The sequence below is a fragment of the Sapajus apella genome, unplaced genomic scaffold (genome assembly GCF_009761245.1).
Source record: "Sapajus apella isolate SASKATOON/1434 unplaced genomic scaffold, GSC_monkey_1.0 scaffold20, whole genome shotgun sequence".
Lineage (NCBI taxonomy): Eukaryota > Metazoa > Chordata > Mammalia > Primates > Cebidae > Sapajus > Sapajus apella.
Window position 1 is genome coordinate 28,157,152 of NW_022436960.1, and position 13,116 is coordinate 28,170,267.

Here is a 13,116-nt window from a genome sequence, read left to right on the forward strand (position 1 = left end):
AAAAAAAAAAAAAAAAAAAAAAAAAAAGCAATTATAAATACTGTGCCTTAGGAGACAGAAAAGGCCACTCATTTTAAAGACCAAAAAAAAAAAAAAAAAAAAATTAACAAATTCCATAACTAACTCTGAGCACTTCTGGAATTAAATTGTAACTAGAAACTAAATATGAAAAGGCTAAAAAGAAAATATAGGATGAATATATTTTTAGAGCTAGCACTAACATTTCAATTGACAAAAGTTTAAAAAAAAAAAAAAAAAAGAAAGAAAGTAAAAACAGCAGCCCTACCTTAAGAGTAGGCTCTGACATTTTTAAAAGTCTGCACCGTTATTTTTGCTATGAACCCACCTGCTCATCCAGTAAAGAGATAGTATACATTCCCTATCTGTCAGGCATTACATTACATCCAAGAGATACAAGAATAAAATGTAATCTGTGCCCTCAAAGAGTTTACAACCAAATACAAGGGCACCTCTATCTAAGGAAACAAGATGAGGGAAGACAGAGAAATGTCTTTCCTCAGCAGAGCATGTTTAGATGTGCAAATAGTTTAGCATGGCTAATGCAAAGGAGAAACAGTCAAGAGAGCTGATTAAAAGGGAAGTGTGGAAAAGCAGCACACCAAAAAGTAACGTGAAGAAGTAAGCAAGGATCACTCTCCAGAAGACTGTGTATGCCTTATGTGGCAGAGGCTACTACTGGTGGTCTTCTAATACCCATTTCCCCCCTTATCTACAATAACAGGCCTCCCTATTTTTTAGCTAGACACAAGTCTCCCCAGACAAGAGACACTCTTTATCTCTTGCAGCTAGAACTGGCAGTCAAGTTCTTGCCAAGGAGCTGAGAGTAAAAATGATTTGCACATCCTCTGGATTGTCCCCTTAAAGGAAAGGGCACATCCTCCTCTTCACCATTTCCTTTTTCATGCTGGTTCTCACATGGTGGTAAAATATCCTGGACCATGTAAATCAGAAGGAACTGGATTCCTGAGCCATATCTAAGTCCTAAGAGAGAATAAACTTCTAACTTGTTAAAGCCATTTGACTTGCATCTCGATTATAACAGATAAATTAATTCAGATGGTTACGGAGTTTAGCATTGCCTTGTAAGCATTTAGAGCCACTAAATGTAGTCTGATTTTTTAAAGATTGCTTTAGCAGAAAAACAGTAGACAGAGACAAAAAGTTTAAAGATTATTTCTACAAGTTGGATAAGTGATGATGCCTAGTCTAAGGCAGTGACTGATACGAGAATGCAGAGGAGGGGATAGAAGTGAGAGCTGTAAAATAAGGTAGAACTGAGAGGATTTTGTAACAGGTAAAAAAAAAATGATAGAGGTAAGGGAAAAATTTAAGACAATTCCAAGGTTTCTGGCTTAGGTGACTGAGTAGTACACAGTGATGCCTTTAATGCCTTTAATGAGTGCTAAGAGAGTTTTTCTTTGGGAAACCAACAGACTAATAAATTCAGTGTTAGCAAAGTATTTATTTCCTATCCCTGTGACTTTAGGCTTTGTCATTCCGGAAGTCTAGTTTCAAAGGGACGAATACTTCCACTAGGAGACACAACAAATGATTCCACTAACCTGAAGTTGAGACTCCAACTTTACTCTGAAGTTCCGAATCAAGAGGCAATGAAGATGGTTACTGTATTCACTGGGGATGACTGATCCTAACTTTCAAGGGGAATGTGGGTTACTACTGCACAATACAGGAGAAGTGGAGTATGCCCAAAATGTAAGAGATCCTCTGTGACATCACTTAGCATTTCCCATGTCCTGAGATTCAAGTCCATGGAAAATTGCAAGGGGTTTTGTAGAACTGCAAACAGCAGAGCTAATTCAGAAAGAACCACTAATAGCCCACACCTTCAAGAATGAAAGCCTGAGTCACCTCACCAAGCAAGGAACCAGGACCAGCTGAGATACTTACTTAGAGCAATGGGAATACGGAATGAGTGGTGGAAGAACATATATACCAGCTACAACCACATAACCACTGCAGAAATGTGGACTACAATAATTACAAGTATTTCTTCCTTAATTTGATATATATGTGTTTAAATATACATATGTGTGTGTGCGTGTATTAACCAGATATTTTTGGGTTCATTTGTTTTCTTCCTTGTTACCTAACATAGTATGTGTTAATCACAGTTCACTTTATATTTCAGTATTTAAGTTACAGAACATGAAAGAAGGAGTGTAATCAGGTAGGAAAAGAATGAACTAATATCATCTTAAAGACAAAAAAAAAAAAAAAAAAGACTTTATGTGCTCCTCTGGGGAAAGAGAATGTTTTTGATTGTTCAGGAATAATGTCTCAGGCTAGATGTGAAAATCTCCCAGTGACTCAACCTAATCAGAAACATATGGGAAAGGCAGTCAGGCATGGAGGCTCATGCCTGTAATACCAGCACTTCGGAAGGCAGAGGAGAGTGGTTCACCTGAGGTCAGGAGTTCGAGACCAGCCTGGTCCACATGATGAAACCCTGTCTCTACTAAAAATAGTAAACTCAGCTGGGCATGGTGGTGTGCACCTGTAATCCCAGCTACTTGGGAGGCAGAGGCAGGAGAATCGCTTGAACCCAAGAGGTGGAGGATGCAGTGAGTCAAGGTGGTACCCCTGCACTCCAGCCTGGGTGACAGAGTGAGGCTCTGTCTCAAAAAAAAAAAAAAAAAAAAAAAAAAAGAGAGAGAGAAAGGGAATTTTGGGAAATATAGTTCAGCCTAGCCAAGATGACCTTTTACAAACCCACTGCAAGGAACTTAAAAATACACAAACCCAGGAGGCCGAGGCAGGTGGATCACAAGGTCAAGAGATCGAGACCATCCTGGTCAACATGGTGAAACCCCGTCTCTACTAAAAATACAAAACATTAGCTGGGCATGGTGGTGCGTGCCTGTAATCCCAACTACTGAGGAGGCTGAGGCAGGAGAATTGCCTGAACCCAGGAGGCGGAGGTTGCGGTGAGCCGAGATCGCGCCATTGCACTCCAGCCTGGGTAACAAGAGTGAAACTCCGTCTCAAAAAAAAAAATACACAAACCCACAATAAACAGAGAGAAGGGGTAATAAGCAGATGAGAATCTGGTTTTTAAATTCTGAAAGACAAAGAAAAAATATGAGTGGTAACTTTCAGAGCAGGAAGAAGCTACAGTTTAGAGTACTGATGGCAGAAGGGGATAAAATCAAAAGGAGGCTGACTTACCCAGAGAACCTCAGAGTGTCAGGGTTCTCAGACACCAGGGTGCTAAGGAAGGAAAGGAGTAAAACTTGGGGCTAAAAATATGTAAATCTATATTCAGAAACATCAACGAGCCTTTCCTTAGGCTGAATGTCTCTTATTTCCTTGAGTCCCCTAGCAGTAGTGACAGTTCCTTACCCTATTCACATAAAGCAAAAACCTGACAGGTAACAAGCCCCTCTCATACACACAGAGCTCCCAATCAGTTTGTCAGTCAGTGTCTTCTATGCTTAAATATAAATGGACAGCCAAGGATTGCTAGATACTTGAGGAACATATCCAAAATGAAAGAAAACTAAAGATAAATAAATAGGATCTGAATTTGGAGAAAACAGACTGCAAAAAGCAGAAAAGGACTTTCAACACAAATTGTTATCCTCAGAGAGATTCTTAAAGAGACTGCACCTATAAATCAAGAACAATGTGCTATTTATAAAAAAGGTCAGCACCAAAAAAACACAGAAAAAGTGTTTTCCAATTCTCAAAATAAAAGATGCAATAAAAGTATTAGAAGTTAAAGTATCTCAGAAAGTACAACAAAATGTAAGATAAAAGACACAAAGATAATCAATCAAACATGTCCAAAATCCTACTAATGAAGAGTTCCAGAAACACAAAAAGAAAGAAAAAAAATTAATGAAGAAATAGCACAAAGAAGTATCCCAGAGTTGAGATTCCAATCTCCAGACAGAAAGGGCCCAGCACATTGAGTACTCAGGACAATTAATAGTAAAACCAAGCAAGCAACAAAAAACACTGAAATTTCAGAATACCAGAGACTTTTTTAAGTTTGGGGGAGAGGAGGTCACCAAAACAGGAAAAGAATCAGAACAGCACGACACCTACACAAGGTGATAGAACAAAATAGAACAATGATCCTAAAACCCTGGGGAATAATTATCTTCAACATCAAATTCTATATCCAAATTAGCAAGCAAGTGTGAGATTAGAATAAAGACATTTTCAGATAGAGGACGACTCAGAAAATTTACCTCCCACCCACCCTTCCTTAGCAAGTGACTTGAGCATGCTCTCCAGGAAATGGAGGTACTGAATGGTAACAGGAAGCCATGAGATTTGATAAACAGCAAATCTCATTCCGGAGGATCGTCAAGGGGAATGCTGCAGTTAACAGCCATATGGCAGTGCTGAGGAAGAACAAAAACTTTATTTTTCAGAACAGTTAAATAAGTATGTAATACCTAAAATGTGTATGCGTATAAGTCATGAAAAGAGCAGCATAATTATTTAGTGCTATGAAGATGGCATCCAAAAGCAGCAGCTAAATAAATGAGGATACCAATGGAAAACACATTTGGGAAGCATGGGGCAGTGGGTGGCCATTTTGCCCAATTTTTTAAAACCATGTGTATGAATCATTTTGATAAAAATCTAAACTCTTTAAAGGGCACAGAAAGCATTAGCCCTCATCAGAAGGGCTGCTGCTTCTGAGACTATAAGATGATGAGCATGATAAGTAAAACTACGGGCTAGAAGTGAGATGTTTGACTGAGTTTGATAGGTAGCCTTGATTTCTGTGAAGCAGGAAGCTAAATTATAAATATAAAGCAAAATAAAAATGTTTGCTAAGAAAGTAGCACTAGAGTAGATGGTCTATGTGAAGGTTTGGCAGAACTATAATGGGCAAAGGAAAGGTGACCAGGAACTTGTCAAGGCATACACATCACAATGCTAAGAATGGAGAGTACATATATACAGAAAGAAAAGAAAAAGTATGGCTTTTAGGGCTTGTATATATGTTTTAGGGCTTATGATGGTTTGGTTCCTTTCTTGGAATTACACTTATTAATTCAAAGTGCCTCAATAATATATTGGATCACTAAAGTTGTAGCAAATCATTTGCTATGTATTCAATGCAGCAATTATTTGTTCATGTAAGTGATAAGACTATCTTCCACAATGTACCAGATTCAGTGAGAGACCTTATCAACATGTTCTCTAGTATTCTAATCAAATTTAAGTATGAGCAAAATCTGTTCCTCACAAAATTGTGAATGCCTTGAGAATTTTATCCAAGACTGACATTTTGGAAGAAGTAACTTTTATTGAACACCTATTGATTGTCGGGTAACGTACTTCTGCTAAAAAGAGAGTCATGCCTAACCTCAAGGAGTTCACTGTCCACAGGAAGAGTGAGATAATTAACTCAACAATTAGAACAGAATTTGATAAATATGGAACATGTTTGTCTTGCTAATCAAAGTATTCCCAATGTCTGATTTCATTAAAGAATCCCAATTTGTAATTACTGAAGTGCTGCCCCAGGGCAGGAAAAATAGAAGTAAATAAAGCAAAGAATAGCAAGAAGGGAAGTCCAGACAAAGAAAAGAGCATGCGTAAAAGCCAGAAGAAAGGAGAAAGGAAGCAGGAGGCTTAAAAGGTATGCAGATAAGAGGACACAGGCCAGAAGGGCTGAAAGGGTTGGTGCTTTGTTTTCAGGCCAAATTGCTGATCAACAGCCAAGGGTCATTATTTTACTTTCATTCTGGGCCAGAAAATGTTGAAACCCTATGAAATACACTTTCAATACTACATGTAAATGGCAAATGTTTATTACTATTTGACTTTTTTTTTTTTTCTTTTTCTGTTTTTTTTTTCTTTTTTTTTCCTTTTCTGTTTTAAGACAGGGTCTCATTCTATCACCCAGGCTGGAATGAAGCGGCATGATCATAGCTCACTGCAGCCTAGATTTCCTAAGCTCCAGCAATCCTCCCACCTCAGTCACCCCAGTAGCTGGGACCACAGGTCCTCGCCACTATGCCTGGCTAATTTTTGTATGTCACCAGGGTCAGCTAATTTTTGTATTTTTGGTAGAGATGGGGTTTTGCCAAGTTGCCCAGGCTGATCTCAAATTCCTGAGCTCAAGCAATCCACCTGCCTCAACCTCTCAAAGTGCTGGGATTACAGGCATGAGCCACCACACCTGGCTATTACTGGACTTTCAAATTTTCAAAGTTCGAAGATGTTGCAAAATGACAGACTCAAAAACTTTTTCGTTTATAAAAGTAAAGACCTTTTAAGCCTTTGTAACAAATATATTAAGAGACACTCATATTAAAAATCCGCATGAAAATAAGCCACCTTTACATCAATACAATGAAATATTATGACCCTTTTGACATATAAAAACATGTACTTAAAATGTAGTAGAAACATTACATAAATTCATGAAATACAATCACATAAAAATGCATGCATTGTACACCGGTCAGATGAAATGAAAAATAAGCAAATATCTGGTTTTAAGTATTTATGAAGTATTTATTTGTATAGTTGTATTATAAATCCCCTTTAAAAACTCTAAAACTAGGTATAAAAACCTTAGAATTAAGTATAAAGATTTCAAAATTTGATATAAAATTCCAAAATGTAAAAAGTTAAGATGTATACAGAAATACAAATACCTTTAAAGAAGGTAGTTTCTGTATTATATTATTTGCTGAAACATACTAAAATTAACAAACCATGGGAATTACAAGATACCAAATTCTAAAATTAAATTCCTTCCCTTTTTGTTTTCATGTGAAATAGCACCTATTTCCTAATATGTACAACCAAGGTTCTAAAATTAAAATTCCCAAAGATAAGTAATCACTAGAAACAGGAACAATCATAACAAACTGAAATATAAAGAAAAACTATAGCGCTCACAGGCCCTTACTAATCCTAGTAAGATAGCTATAGAATTAAGAAGTCCACAATTCTAGTCCTAAAACCAGTCATAAAGTAGTTGTGACTGACCAGAAGCCTTGATATTATAAAGATTTCAATTCTTCCTCCAAATGATCAATGAATTCTATGCAATGCTCATCAAAATTCCAACAGGTTTTTGAAAACTGACAAGCTGATTCTAATAATAAGATAATCTAGAACAGGGGTCTGCAAACTATGGCCTATGGGCTAAATACAGTTAAAAGGGATTTTTTTTTACATTCATAAAGGTTTTTCTAAAACAAACGAACAAACAAACAAACAAACAAAGGCTGCACATGGTGGCTCATGCCTGTAATCCCAACACTTTGGAGGGCCAAGGTAGGCAAATGGCTTGAGCCCAGAAGTTCGAGACCAGCCTGGACAACATAGGGAGATCCCATCTCTACAAAAAATAAAACATAGCCAAACATGGTGGGACATGCCTGTAGTTCCAGCTACATGGGAGGCTGAGGTAGGAGGTTTGCTTGAGCTCAGGAGGTCAAAGGTGTAGTCAGTTGTGATCCTGCCACTGCATTCCAGCCTGGGCAACAGAGTAAGACTCTGTTTAAAGAAAATTTTTTAAAAATGTAAAAAAAAAAATTGGGTTTCATTGGGCAAAAAAAAAAAAAAAGAAACAGAGAAAAGGAAGGAAGAAAGAAAAATATTTAACAGAGACCAAATGTGACCCACAAAACCTACAAATATTTACCATCTGGCCTTTATAGAAAGTGTGCCAGGCCAGGAGTGGTACACTTTGAGAGGCCAAGGCAGGCAGATCACCTGAGGTCAGGAGTTCAGGACCAGCCTGGCCAACATGGTGAAACCCCATTTCTACTAAAAATATAAAAATTAGCCGGGCATGGTAGCACATGCCTGTAATCCCAGCTAGTTGGGAGGCTGAGACAGGAGAATTGCTTGAACTCAGGAGGCAGTGGTTGCAATGAGCCGAGATCGTGCCACTGTATGATCATGCCACTGCACTCCAGGCTGGGTGACAGAGTCAGAATCTGTCTCAAGAAAAAAAAAAAAAAAAGAAAGCCTGCCAATCCCTTATTTAGAAGCACAGAACTGAACGCCTACATGAATAGATAAATTTATTGTTACAAAAGCTACAGTAACTGAAAAAATATGACACAAAAAATAAATTCGTTACAAAAGCTACAGTAACTGAAAAAATATGACACAAATGCAAAGACAGACAAATAGACCATGAAAATGGAGAGTTCAGAAACAAACACATTTAAACAATGGATTTATGATGAAGTCACTATTAAGTAGCAGGGATGACTTCAGTAAATGGTGTTGGGGTCAACTGGATAGTTATTTGGAAAATATAAACACTGATCCCTTACCTCACACCATACATTAATCAAAAAATCAGTTCCATATGGATTATTGATTTAAAAATAAAAGGTTAAAGAAATAAAAGACAGAAGAAAAAGCAGAATAATAATATTTATAGCCTTGGGTTGTGTTTTTTTTTTTTTTTTTTGGAGACAGGATTTCACTCTGTTGCCTAGAGTGGAATACAGTGGCATCATCACAGCTTACCACAGCCTTGACCTCCTGGGCTCAAGCAATCCTTCCACCTCAACCTCACATGCCACCTGAACCTCACACATAACTGGGACCACAGATGCATGCCACCAAGTCCAGCTAATTTTTTACTTTTTGTAGAGACGGTCTAACTATATTACCCAAGCTGATCTCAAACTCCTAAGTTCAAGCAATCCTCCTGCCTCAGCCTCCCAAACAGCTGGAATTATAGAGGTTGGCCACCATGCACAGCTGACAATATACTTCTAAGGACAGAAAAGAATTGTGGTACAGTCATCCACTTAGTTATTAAATAGGAAGGACCTTACCATATATTTTGTGGCAAGAACCTGGACCATGTCAGTTTGCTTTAAAAGGATATGTGACAGAATTATTTCATCTTTTAAGATTTCATCTTTAACATTTTTTCACTATCCCTTTATTTTATTTTTATTTTTGAGACAAAGTCTCACTCCATCACCCAGGCTGGAGTGCAGTGGCACAGTTCTATAACCTCTGCCTCCCAGGTTCAAGCAATCCTCCTGCCTCTGCCTGCCAAGTAGTTGAGACTCCAGGTGTACGTAACCATTCTCAGCTAATTTTTGTATTTTTAGTAGAGACAGGGTTTTGCTATGTTTGCCAAGCTAGTCTTAAACTCCTAACCTCAAGTAATCCACTCGCCTACGCCTCCCAAAGTGCTGGGATTACAGATGTGAGCCACCACGCCTGGTCCCGTTATTTTTAACTTCTGTAAATTATTTGTAAAATTACTTTAAACTTTAAAATAAAAAGGGTACATTGGACCTAAATGGTAAATGGTAAAGACTACTTTTCTGGAATATTGAAATCAAACTGTCATATTGCAATGTTTGCTTTCTCTTTTTTTTGGAGACAGAGTCTCACTCTGTTGCTCTGTCCCCCAGGCTGGAGTGCAGTGCCTCCTCTACCTCTGGGATCAAGTGATTCTCATGCCTCAGCTTCCCGAGTAGCTGGGATTACAAGTATGCACCACCATGCCTGACAAATTTTTGTATTTTTAGTAGAGACAAAGTTTCACCATGTTGGCCAGGCTGGTCTCCAACTCATAACCTCAAGTGATCTGCCTATGTCAGCTTCCCAAAGTGCTGGGATTATAGGCATGGGCCACTGCGCCCAGCCTGTAGCGTTTACTTTCATATGCTCATTAAAATAAAAAGCGCTGCAGTGAGAAATCTGTAATACACACAATGGATAAAGAACTGTAGAATAAAGAACTCCTACAAAATCAGTAAGACATAAAAACCAGTCAAAAAAATGGAAAAAAGACTTGAATCAGCATTTCATAAGACAGAAAATCCAAATTAACAATAATCAAATGAAAAGAAGTGAAACCTTGTTAGTCATCCGGGAAATGTAAATTAAATCCATTATCATGATACCACTATACATCCACTAGGATTGCTAAACCTTAAAAGTTTAACAATACCAAGTGTTGATAAGGATGCAACAACACAAACATTGCTGGTCAGAGTATAAGCTGAAACAACCACTTTGAAAAAATTTTTAACAATATTCATTAGCACAGAACATGTATATGCTCTATATTCAGGAAATTCCAATCCTTAGTAGATATCCAAACAAAATTAAACACTCACAAACACACATACATCTAACGGGACACATACAGTGTCAAAAGACACATAGCAGCACTTTTCATAACAACCAAAAAACTTCAATGACCATTAATATTAAAATGGATAAACAGATTGTGGTATATTCATGCAATCAACAATTGTACAGGAACGAGAATAAACAAACTACTACTACACACAACATGGATGACTCTCACAATAACACAATGTCAAGTGAAAGATGCCCAATTCACGAGTACATACAGTATTATTTCACTCATAGAAAGTTCAAAAATAGGCAAAACTAATCTATGGCTCAGTACAGCAGTTATCTTTGGGGTAATAGAAAATAACTGAGGGGAACAAGAGGAATTTCTTGGGCACTAGTAATTCCTATTTCTTGATCTAGTAGTGATATCATGTGTGTCTTTATTTTGTGAAAATTCACTAAGCTGTACACTTAAAATTGTGCACTTCTCTGTTATCTTTCAGTAGGTAAGTTTTATTATTTACGAAAAATAAAATGTTCTGGAAAACGAACATCCATTGATATGACAGTTCACCGGAGCAACAGTAGTCTTCTGGAAGACTGAGTGAACCCAATGATACACATAGTGTCAAAACAGCTCCCCTAGATGCTCAACAATGTGACATGCTATTTACACGTAATGCAGTTTTGTCATGTGACTTTTTTAGAACTCCTGTTATAAAAAAGAAGCCTAAATCTGGATTTTGCAAAAACTCAAAGCCATTTACAGTACTTTATTTTAATAGCATGTTACTGGTAAAGTTGTTTAGCTGTGTTCTAAATTCTTGTTTTTCTAACCAGTTTTATTATTTTTTTTTAAAAGTGGCTTACCACACCAGTTATATATTGATAGCAAAATCTGAATTAGGAATAAAGGAAGTTTACAGGTGGCCTTAACAGTATCGATTATTCTTATCTGTCCTGTTCACTCACTAACCAGCTTCCCACCGATTTTTTTTTACCTAGTTACACAGGAGAAAAAGAACTATGTCTGGGTAACACTCCCAAACTATATAAGGGCTAAGTGAGCGAAAGAAGCAGAGGGGTGACTGAAGTGGCAATGACATAAGCTAGTCTGGGGAAAGGTTTTCAAAACAAGGTGGACAATGCGAGCAGGATCCAATCCAAGGATTAAAAAGCCATACTTATCAAAGCTGAAGATGAAAATGCTGAAGAAAGATATCACATACCTAAAACAATAAAATCATCCACCAAGATTTCAGCAGACTGAAATGATGGCACAAACTTAACTAGAAAAAAAAATCTAAAGATAAATCTAAAGTCTTAGAAAAAGAAACAAGAAAAGCAAAAACAAAAAACCAACCACACAAGTTCAGGATAAGAGAGATTTGGCTTAAAAGTTAATGTGAAAAGATCTGGGAAGCTAAATTGATGTTAAGCTCAACAAGAGTCAACATTGTGAGTGCTGAAAAAAACAAAAAAGCAATTTGTCAAGCTATATAATATAAGCACACTATTTATAATGAAGTTGGTACTAGGCCTATGGTCCTCTGCATCTGAAGTAAGTGATCGTTCTGAAGGGGACTAACAAACCAAAGGCCCTTCAAAGGACAGTGAGCAGTACAGCAGGAGGAAGTTAGAACCAATGTTAAGACGAAAAGAATCTGAGTTGTGACTGGCAGAGCAGACTGGGTAAGGCAAAGTGAGGAAGACATAAGGGTAACAGTTTTTAAATAACTATAGTGACACGCTGTAGAAGAGGGATAGGATAATTCATTCTGTGTTGCTCCAGAGGCAAATCTAGAAATCAACAGATAACAGTTAAAGAATCACATTTGGGTTCAATGTAAAAAGCAAACTTTCTAGAATCAATACCTTATATGACAGTGTTCCTTATCACAGTGCCAATGTTAAGCATACCACTGCTCATCACAAAAAGTACAATGGACTTAAAGTGGATCAGAAGTCCTTGGATTCTAATCCCATCTCAACCATTTACTAGCTACGTTATATGAGGCAATTTATTTACAACCTCTCTGAATCTCAGCTTTTCTTATGTATTTATTTACCTCCTGAGATCACTAAGAGGAATAAAAAAGATGATATGTACAAGACCCATTGTGACAAACTGAAATGCAACACAAATGTGCACTGCCGTAGAGGAATATAATATTAGATAATTGCTGATATCCTCCAAGCATTGGATTATTAACTTTGGAAGTTACTTTCTTTGAAGAAAAAACTTAAAATAGGTCCTAAATTCACACAGCCAAGATTTAGTAGGCAAAGAGAGAAAATATTAACATGACAGAAATCATGAGAGCAGAAAATGTATGTTTCATAAGGTGTTAAGAATGTACTTCTCTGATAGCAAATTAGTCACCAGATCTAAAAGGCAATGCTCATGCCAGGAGATAAGTACAAATTCAAATCAAGATGACACACATGCCAAATAAATCAAATCTACAAACGTATCTTTAAGCACTGACAGTGTGGGCTTGAATCATGGCAGTAAACAGTGCTTAAATAGTGCTTTTGCTTTGGGGACCCTCTGGACTCTACTGTACCTGGACTGGGGTTCTACTTACTCAGTTACATGATCCTGACTGAGCAAGTTACCCAATCCTCTCAGTGCTAGTTTGTTAAGGGTAAATACAGAATAATCTGCCTACTTCACAGGGTGTTATGAAGACTCCCATGAGATAATAATGTGTGTTAAGTCTCTAGCAAGGCTTCTTGGTACACAGTAGAATTCATGCTAATTGCCCCTTTCTCTTAACTTTGATATTGGATGGAGTTTGGTGCCATACTGCTTTCAGAACTATAAACTTGGGGAATAAAAGATATATTTTGTTTTCAAATGCTAAAATGAGATTGAAAAAAATGATGATATAGATCCATTGATAATGAGATGGAAATCTAAGCAATACACAGATTGGTGGAAAATTAAGTCACAAATAATCTACTCAGTATGATCCCATTTTTATAGCATATATTTTTAAAATGATTCTTTCCAGATGGTGG

The 13,116-nt window shown here is 37.2% G+C and overlaps 1 protein-coding gene across 3 annotated transcripts in view; it reads right to left on the minus strand.

Moving 5' to 3' along the window:
- Positions 1-13,116, minus strand: part of YLPM1 (YLP motif containing 1) — a 73,141-nt gene that overhangs the window by 41,437 nt on the left and 18,588 nt on the right. The window lies entirely within an intron of this gene.